The following is an 8,316-nucleotide window of genomic DNA, read 5'->3' as shown; positions in this document are numbered from 1 at the left end:
TATTCGAACCTTTACCCTATTCAAACCTTTACCCGATTCAAACCTTTACCCTATTCAAACCTTTACCCTATTCAAACCTTTACCCGATTCAAACCTTTACCCTATTCGAACCTTTAACCTATTCAAACCTTTACCCGATTCAAACCTTTACCCTATTCGAACCTTTACCCTATTCAAACCTTTACTCAGATTCAAACCTTTACCCTATTCGAACCTTTACCCTATTCAAACCCTTACCCTATTCGAACCTTTACCCTATTCGAACCTTTACCCGATTCAAACCTTTACCCGATTCAAACCTTTACCCGATTCAAACCTTTACCCTATTCAAACCTTCACCCTATTCAAACCTTTACCCTATTCGAACCTTTACCCTATTCAAACCTTTACCCGATTCAAACCTTTACCCTATTCGAACCTTTACCCTATTCAAACCTTTACCCTATTCAAACCTTCACCCTATTCAAACCTTTACCCTATTCGAACCTTTACCCTATTCAAACCTTTACCCGATTCAAACCTTTACCCTATTCGAACCTTTACCCTATTCAAACCTTTACCCTATTCAAACCTTTACCCTTTTCAAACCTTTACCTTATTCGAACCTTTACCCTATTCAAACCTTTATCCCATTCAAACCTTTACCCGATTTAAACCTTTACCCTATTCAAACCTTTACCAGATTCAAACCTTTACCCTATTCAAACCTTTACCAGATTCAAACCTTTACCCTATTCAAACCTTTACCCTATTCAAACCTTTACCAGATTCAAACCTTTACCCTATTCAAACCTTTACCCTATTCAAACCTTTACCAGATTCAAACCTTTCCCTTATTCGAACCTTTACCCTATTCAAACCTTTACCCGATTCAAACCTTTACCCGATTCAAACCTTTACCCGATTTAAACCTTTACCCGATTCAAACCTTTACCCGATTTAAACCTTTACCCGATTCAAACCTTTACCCTATTCAAACCTTTACCCGATTCAAACCTTTACCCAATTCAAACCTTTACCCTATTCGAACCTTTACCCTATTCAAACCTTTACCAGATTCAAACCTTTACCAGATTCAAACCTTTACCAGATTCAAACCTTTACCAGATTCAAACCTTTACCCTATTCAAACCTTTACCCTATTCAAACCTTTACCCGATTCAAACCTTTACCTTATTCAAACCTTCACCCTATTCAAACCTTTACCCAATTCGAACCTTTACCCTATTCAAACCTTTACCCGATTCAAACCTTTACCCTATTCGAACCTTTACCCTATTCAAACCTTTACCCGATTCAAACCTTTACCCTATTCAAACCTTTACCCTATTCAAACCTTTACCCGATTCAAACCTTTACCCTATTCGAACCTTTAACCTATTCAAACCTTTACCCGATTCAAACCTTTACCCTATTCGAACCTTCACCCTATTCAAACCTTTACTCAGATTCAAACCTTTACCCTATTCGAACCTTTACCCTATTCAAACCCTTACCCTATTCGAACCTTTACCCTATTCGAACCTTTACCCGATTCAAACCTTTACCCGATTCAAACCTTTACCCTATTCAAACCTTCACCCTATTCAAACCTTTACCCTATTCGAACCTTTACCCTATTCAAACCTTTACCCGATTCAAACCTTTACCCTATTCGAACCTTTACCCTATTCAAACCTTTACCCTATTCAAACCTTCACCCTATTCAAACCTTTACCCTATTCGAACCTTTACCCTATTCAAACCTTTACCCGATTCAAACCTTTACCCTATTCGAACCTTTACCCTATTCAAACCTTTACCCTATTCAAACCTTTACCCTTTTCAAACCTTTACCAGATTCAAACCTTTACCCTATTCAAACCTTTACCAGATTCAAACCTTTACCCGATTCAAACCTTTACCAGATTCAAACCTTTACCCTATTCAAACCTTTACCCTATTCAAACCTTTACCCTATTCAAACCTTTACCAGATTCAAACCTTTACCCTATTCAAACCTTTACCCTATTCAAACCTTTACCCGATTCAAACCTTTACCCTATTCAAACCTTTACCCTATTCAAACCTTTACCAGATTCAAACCTTTACCCTATTCAAACCTTTACCCGATTTAAACCTTTACCCGATTCAAACCTTTTCCCGATTCAAACCTTTACCCTATTCAAACCTTTACCCTATTCAAACCTTTACCCGATTCAAACCTTTACCCTATTCAAACCTTTACCCTATTCAAACCTTTACTAGATTCAAACCTTCACCCTATTCAAACCTTTACCCTTCTCAAACCTTTACCCGATTCAAACCTTTACCCTATTCAAACCTTTACCCTATTCAAACCTTTACCAGATTCAAACCTTCACCCTATTCAAACCTTTACCCTATTCAAACCTTTACCCTATTCAAATCTTTACCCGATTCAAACCTTTTCCCGATTCAAACCTTTACCCGATTCAAACCTTTACCCTATTCAAACCTTTACCCTATTCAAACCTTTACCCTATTCAAACCTTTACCCTATTCAAACCTTTACCCGATTCAAACCTTTACCAGATTCAAACCTTCACCCTATTCAAACCTTTACCCGATTCAAACCTTTTCCCGATTCAAACCTTTACCCGATTCAAACCTTTACCCTATTCAAACCTTTACCCTATTCAAACCTTTACCAGATTCAAACCTTTACCCTATTCAAACCTTTACCCGATTCAAACCTTTACCCTATTCAAACCTTTACCAGATTCAAACCTTTACCCTATTCAAACCTTTACCCTATTCAAACCTTTACCCTATTCAAACCTTTACCCGATTCAAACCTTTACCCTATTCAAACCTTTACCCTATTCAAACCTTTACCAGATTCAAACCTTCACCCTATTCAAACCTTTACCCTATTCGAACCTTTACCCTATTCAAACCTTTACCCGATTCAAACCTTTACCCTCTTCAAACCTTTACCCGATTCAAACCTTTACCCTATTCAAACCTTTACCCGATTCAAACCTTTACCAGATTCAAACCTTTACCTTATTCGAACCTTTACCCTATTCAAACCTTTACCCCATTCAAACCTTTACCCGATTTAAACCTTTACCCTATTCAAACCTTTACCAGATTCAAACCTTTACCCTATTCAAACCTTTACCAGATTCAAACCTTTACCCTATTCAAACCTTTACCCTATTCAAACCTTTACCAGATTCAAACCTTTACCCTATTCAAACCTTTACCCTATTCAAACCTTTACCAGATTCAAACCTTTACCTTATTCGAACCTTTACCCTATTCAAACCTTTACCCGATTCAAACCTTTACCCGATTCAAACCTTTACCCGATTTAAACCTTTACCCGATTCAAACCTTTACCCGATTTAAACCTTTACCCGATTCAAACCTTTACCCTATTCAAACCTTTACCCGATTCAAACCTTTACCCAATTCAAACCTTTACCCTATTCGAACCTTTACCCTTTTCAAACCTTTACCAGATTCAAACCTTTACCAGATTCAAACCTTTACCAGATTCAAACCTTTACCAGATTCAAACCTTTACCCTATTCAAACCTTTACCCTATTCAAACCTTTACCCGATTCAAACCTTTACCTTATTCAAACCTTCACCCTATTCAAACCTTTACCCAATTCGAACCTTTACCCTATTCAAACCTTTACCCGATTCAAACCTTTACCCTATTCGAACCTTTACCCTATTCAAACCTTTACCCGATTCAAACCTTTACCCTATTCAAACCTTTACCCTATTCAAACCTTTACCCGATTCAAACCTTTACCCTATTCGAACCTTTAACCTATTCAAACCTTTACCCGATTCAAACCTTTACCCTATTCGAACCTTTACCCTATTCAAACCTTTACTCAGATTCAAACCTTTACCCTATTCGAACCTTTACCCTAATCAAACCCTTACCCTATTCGAACCTTTACCCGATTCGAACCTTTACCCGATTCAAACCTTTACCCGATTCAAACCTTTACCCGATTCAAACCTTTACCCTATTCAAACCTTCACCCTATTCAAACCTTTACCCTATTCGAACCTTTACCCTATTCAAACCTTTACCCGATTCAAACCTTTACCCTATTCGAACCTTTACCCTATTCAAACCTTTACCCTATTCAAACCTTCACCCTATTCAAACCTTTACCCTATTCGAACCTTTACCCTATTCAAACCTTTACCCGATTCAAACCTTTACCCTATTCGAACCTTTACCCTATTCAAACCTTTACCCTATTCAAACCTTTACCCTTTTCAAACCTTTACCTTATTCGAACCTTTACCCTATTCAAACCTTTATCCCATTCAAACCTTTACCCGATTTAAACCTTTACCCTATTCAAACCTTTACCAGATTCAAACCTTTACCCTATTCAAACCTTTACCAGATTCAAACCTTTACCCTATTCAAACCTTTACCCTATTCAAACCTTTACCAGATTCAAACCTTTACCCTATTCAAACCTTTACCCTATTCAAACCTTTACCAGATTCAAACCTTTCCCTTATTCGAACCTTTACCCTATTCAAACCTTTACCCGATTCAAACCTTTACCCGATTCAAACCTTTACCCGATTTAAACCTTTACCCGATTCAAACCTTTACCCGATTTAAACCTTTACCCGATTCAAACCTTTACCCTATTCAAACCTTTACCCGATTCAAACCTTTACCCAATTCAAACCTTTACCCTATTCGAACCTTTACCCTATTCAAACCTTTACCAGATTCAAACCTTTACCAGATTCAAACCTTTACCAGATTCAAACCTTTACCAGATTCAAACCTTTACCCTATTCAAACCTTTACCCTATTCAAACCTTTACCCGATTCAAACCTTTACCTTATTCAAACCTTCACCCTATTCAAACCTTTACCCAATTCGAACCTTTACCCTATTCAAACCTTTACCCGATTCAAACCTTTACCCTATTCGAACCTTTACCCTATTCAAACCTTTACCCGATTCAAACCTTTACCCTATTCAAACCTTTACCCTATTCAAACCTTTACCCGATTCAAACCTTTACCCTATTCGAACCTTTAACCTATTCAAACCTTTACCCGATTCAAACCTTTACCCTATTCGAACCTTCACCCTATTCAAACCTTTACTCAGATTCAAACCTTTACCCTATTCGAACCTTTACCCTATTCAAACCCTTACCCTATTCGAACCTTTACCCTATTCGAACCTTTACCCGATTCAAACCTTTACCCGATTCAAACCTTTACCCTATTCAAACCTTCACCCTATTCAAACCTTTACCCTATTCGAACCTTTACCCTATTCAAACCTTTACCCGATTCAAACCTTTACCCTATTCGAACCTTTACCCTATTCAAACCTTTACCCTATTCAAACCTTCACCCTATTCAAACCTTTACCCTATTCGAACCTTTACCCTATTCAAACCTTTACCCGATTCAAACCTTTACCCTATTCGAACCTTTACCCTATTCAAACCTTTACCCTATTCAAACCTTTACCCTTTTCAAACCTTTACCAGATTCAAACCTTTACCCTATTCAAACCTTTACCAGATTCAAACCTTTACCCGATTCAAACCTTTACCAGATTCAAACCTTTACCCTATTCAAACCTTTACCCTATTCAAACCTTTACCCTATTCAAACCTTTACCAGATTCAAACCTTTACCCTATTCAAACCTTTACCCTATTCAAACCTTTACCCGATTCAAACCTTTACCCTATTCAAACCTTTACCCTATTCAAACCTTTACCAGATTCAAACCTTTACCCTATTCAAACCTTTACCCGATTTAAACCTTTACCCGATTCAAACCTTTTCCCGATTCAAACCTTTACCCTATTCAAACCTTTACCCTATTCAAACCTTTACCCGATTCAAACCTTTACCCTATTCAAACCTTTACCCTATTCAAACCTTTACTAGATTCAAACCTTCACCCTATTCAAACCTTTACCCTTCTCAAACCTTTACCCGATTCAAACCTTTACCCTATTCAAACCTTTACCCTATTCAAACCTTTACCAGATTCAAACCTTCACCCTATTCAAACCTTTACCCTATTCAAACCTTTACCCTATTCAAATCTTTACCCGATTCAAACCTTTTCCCGATTTAAACCTTTACCCTATTCAAACCTTTACCAGATTCAAACCTTTACCCTATTCAAACCTTTACCAGATTCAAACCTTTACCCTATTCAAACCTTTACCCTATTCAAACCTTTACCAGATTCAAACCTTTACCCTATTCAAACCTTTACCCTATTCAAACCTTTACCAGATTCAAACCTTTACCTTATTCGAACCTTTACCCTATTCAAACCTTTACCCGATTCAAACCTTTACCCGATTCAAACCTTTACCCGATTTAAACCTTTACCCGATTCAAACCTTTACCCGATTTAAACCTTTACCCGATTCAAACCTTTACCCTATTCAAACCTTTACCCGATTCAAACCTTTACCCAATTCAAACCTTTACCCTATTCGAACCTTTACCCTTTTCAAACCTTTACCAGATTCAAACCTTTACCAGATTCAAACCTTTACCAGATTCAAACCTTTACCAGATTCAAACCTTTACCCTATTCAAACCTTTACCCTATTCAAACCTTTACCCGATTCAAACCTTTACCTTATTCAAACCTTCACCCTATTCAAACCTTTACCCAATTCGAACCTTTACCCTATTCAAACCTTTACCCGATTCAAACCTTTACCCTATTCGAACCTTTACCCTATTCAAACCTTTACCCGATTCAAACCTTTACCCTATTCAAACCTTTACCCTATTCAAACCTTTACCCGATTCAAACCTTTACCCTATTCGAACCTTTAACCTATTCAAACCTTTACCCGATTCAAACCTTTACCCTATTCGAACCTTTACCCTATTCAAACCTTTACTCAGATTCAAACCTTTACCCTATTCGAACCTTTACCCTATTCAAACCCTTACCCTATTCGAACCTTTACCCTATTCGAACCTTTACCCGATTCAAACCTTTACCCGATTCAAACCTTTACCCGATTCAAACCTTTACCCTATTCAAACCTTCACCCTATTCAAACCTTTACCCTATTCGAACCTTTACCCTATTCAAACCTTTACCCGATTCAAACCTTTACCCTATTCGAACCTTTACCCTATTCAAACCTTTACCCTATTCAAACCTTCACCCTATTCAAACCTTTACCCTATTCGAACCTTTACCCTATTCAAACCTTTACCCGATTCAAACCTTTACCCTATTCGAACCTTTACCCTATTCAAACCTTTACCCTATTCAAACCTTTACCCTTTTCAAACCTTTACCTTATTCGAACCTTTACCCTATTCAAACCTTTATCCCATTCAAACCTTTACCCGATTTAAACCTTTACCCTATTCAAACCTTTACCAGATTCAAACCTTTACCCTATTCAAACCTTTACCAGATTCAAACCTTTACCCTATTCAAACCTTTACCCTATTCAAACCTTTACCAGATTCAAACCTTTACCCTATTCAAACCTTTACCCTATTCAAACCTTTACCAGATTCAAACCTTTCCCTTATTCGAACCTTTACCCTATTCAAACCTTTACCCGATTCAAACCTTTACCCGATTCAAACCTTTACCCGATTTAAACCTTTACCCGATTCAAACCTTTACCCGATTTAAACCTTTACCCGATTCAAACCTTTACCCTATTCAAACCTTTACCCGATTCAAACCTTTACCCAATTCAAACCTTTACCCTATTCGAACCTTTACCCTATTCAAACCTTTACCAGATTCAAACCTTTACCAGATTCAAACCTTTACCAGATTCAAACCTTTACCAGATTCAAACCTTTACCCTATTCAAACCTTTACCCTATTCAAACCTTTACCCGATTCAAACCTTTACCTTATTCAAACCTTCACCCTATTCAAACCTTTACCCAATTCGAACCTTTACCCTATTCAAACCTTTACCCGATTCAAACCTTTACCCTATTCGAACCTTTACCCTATTCAAACCTTTACCCGATTCAAACCTTTACCCTATTCAAACCTTTACCCTATTCAAACCTTTACCCGATTCAAACCTTTACCCTATTCGAACCTTTAACCTATTCAAACCTTTACCCGATTCAAACCTTTACCCTATTCGAACCTTCACCCTATTCAAACCTTTACTCAGATTCAAACCTTTACCCTATTCGAACCTTTACCCTATTCAAACCCTTACCCTATTCGAACCTTTACCCTATTCGAACCTTTACCCGATTCAAACCTTTACCCGATTCAAACCTTTACCCTATTCAAACCTTCA

This window comes from Myxine glutinosa, chromosome 1 (genome assembly GCF_964187855.1).
Source record: "Myxine glutinosa chromosome 1, kmMyxGlut1.1, whole genome shotgun sequence".
Lineage (NCBI taxonomy): Eukaryota > Metazoa > Chordata > Myxini > Myxiniformes > Myxinidae > Myxine > Myxine glutinosa.
The sequence above is the reverse complement of the archived record's forward strand: the minus strand, read 5'-3'. Positions refer to the sequence as shown.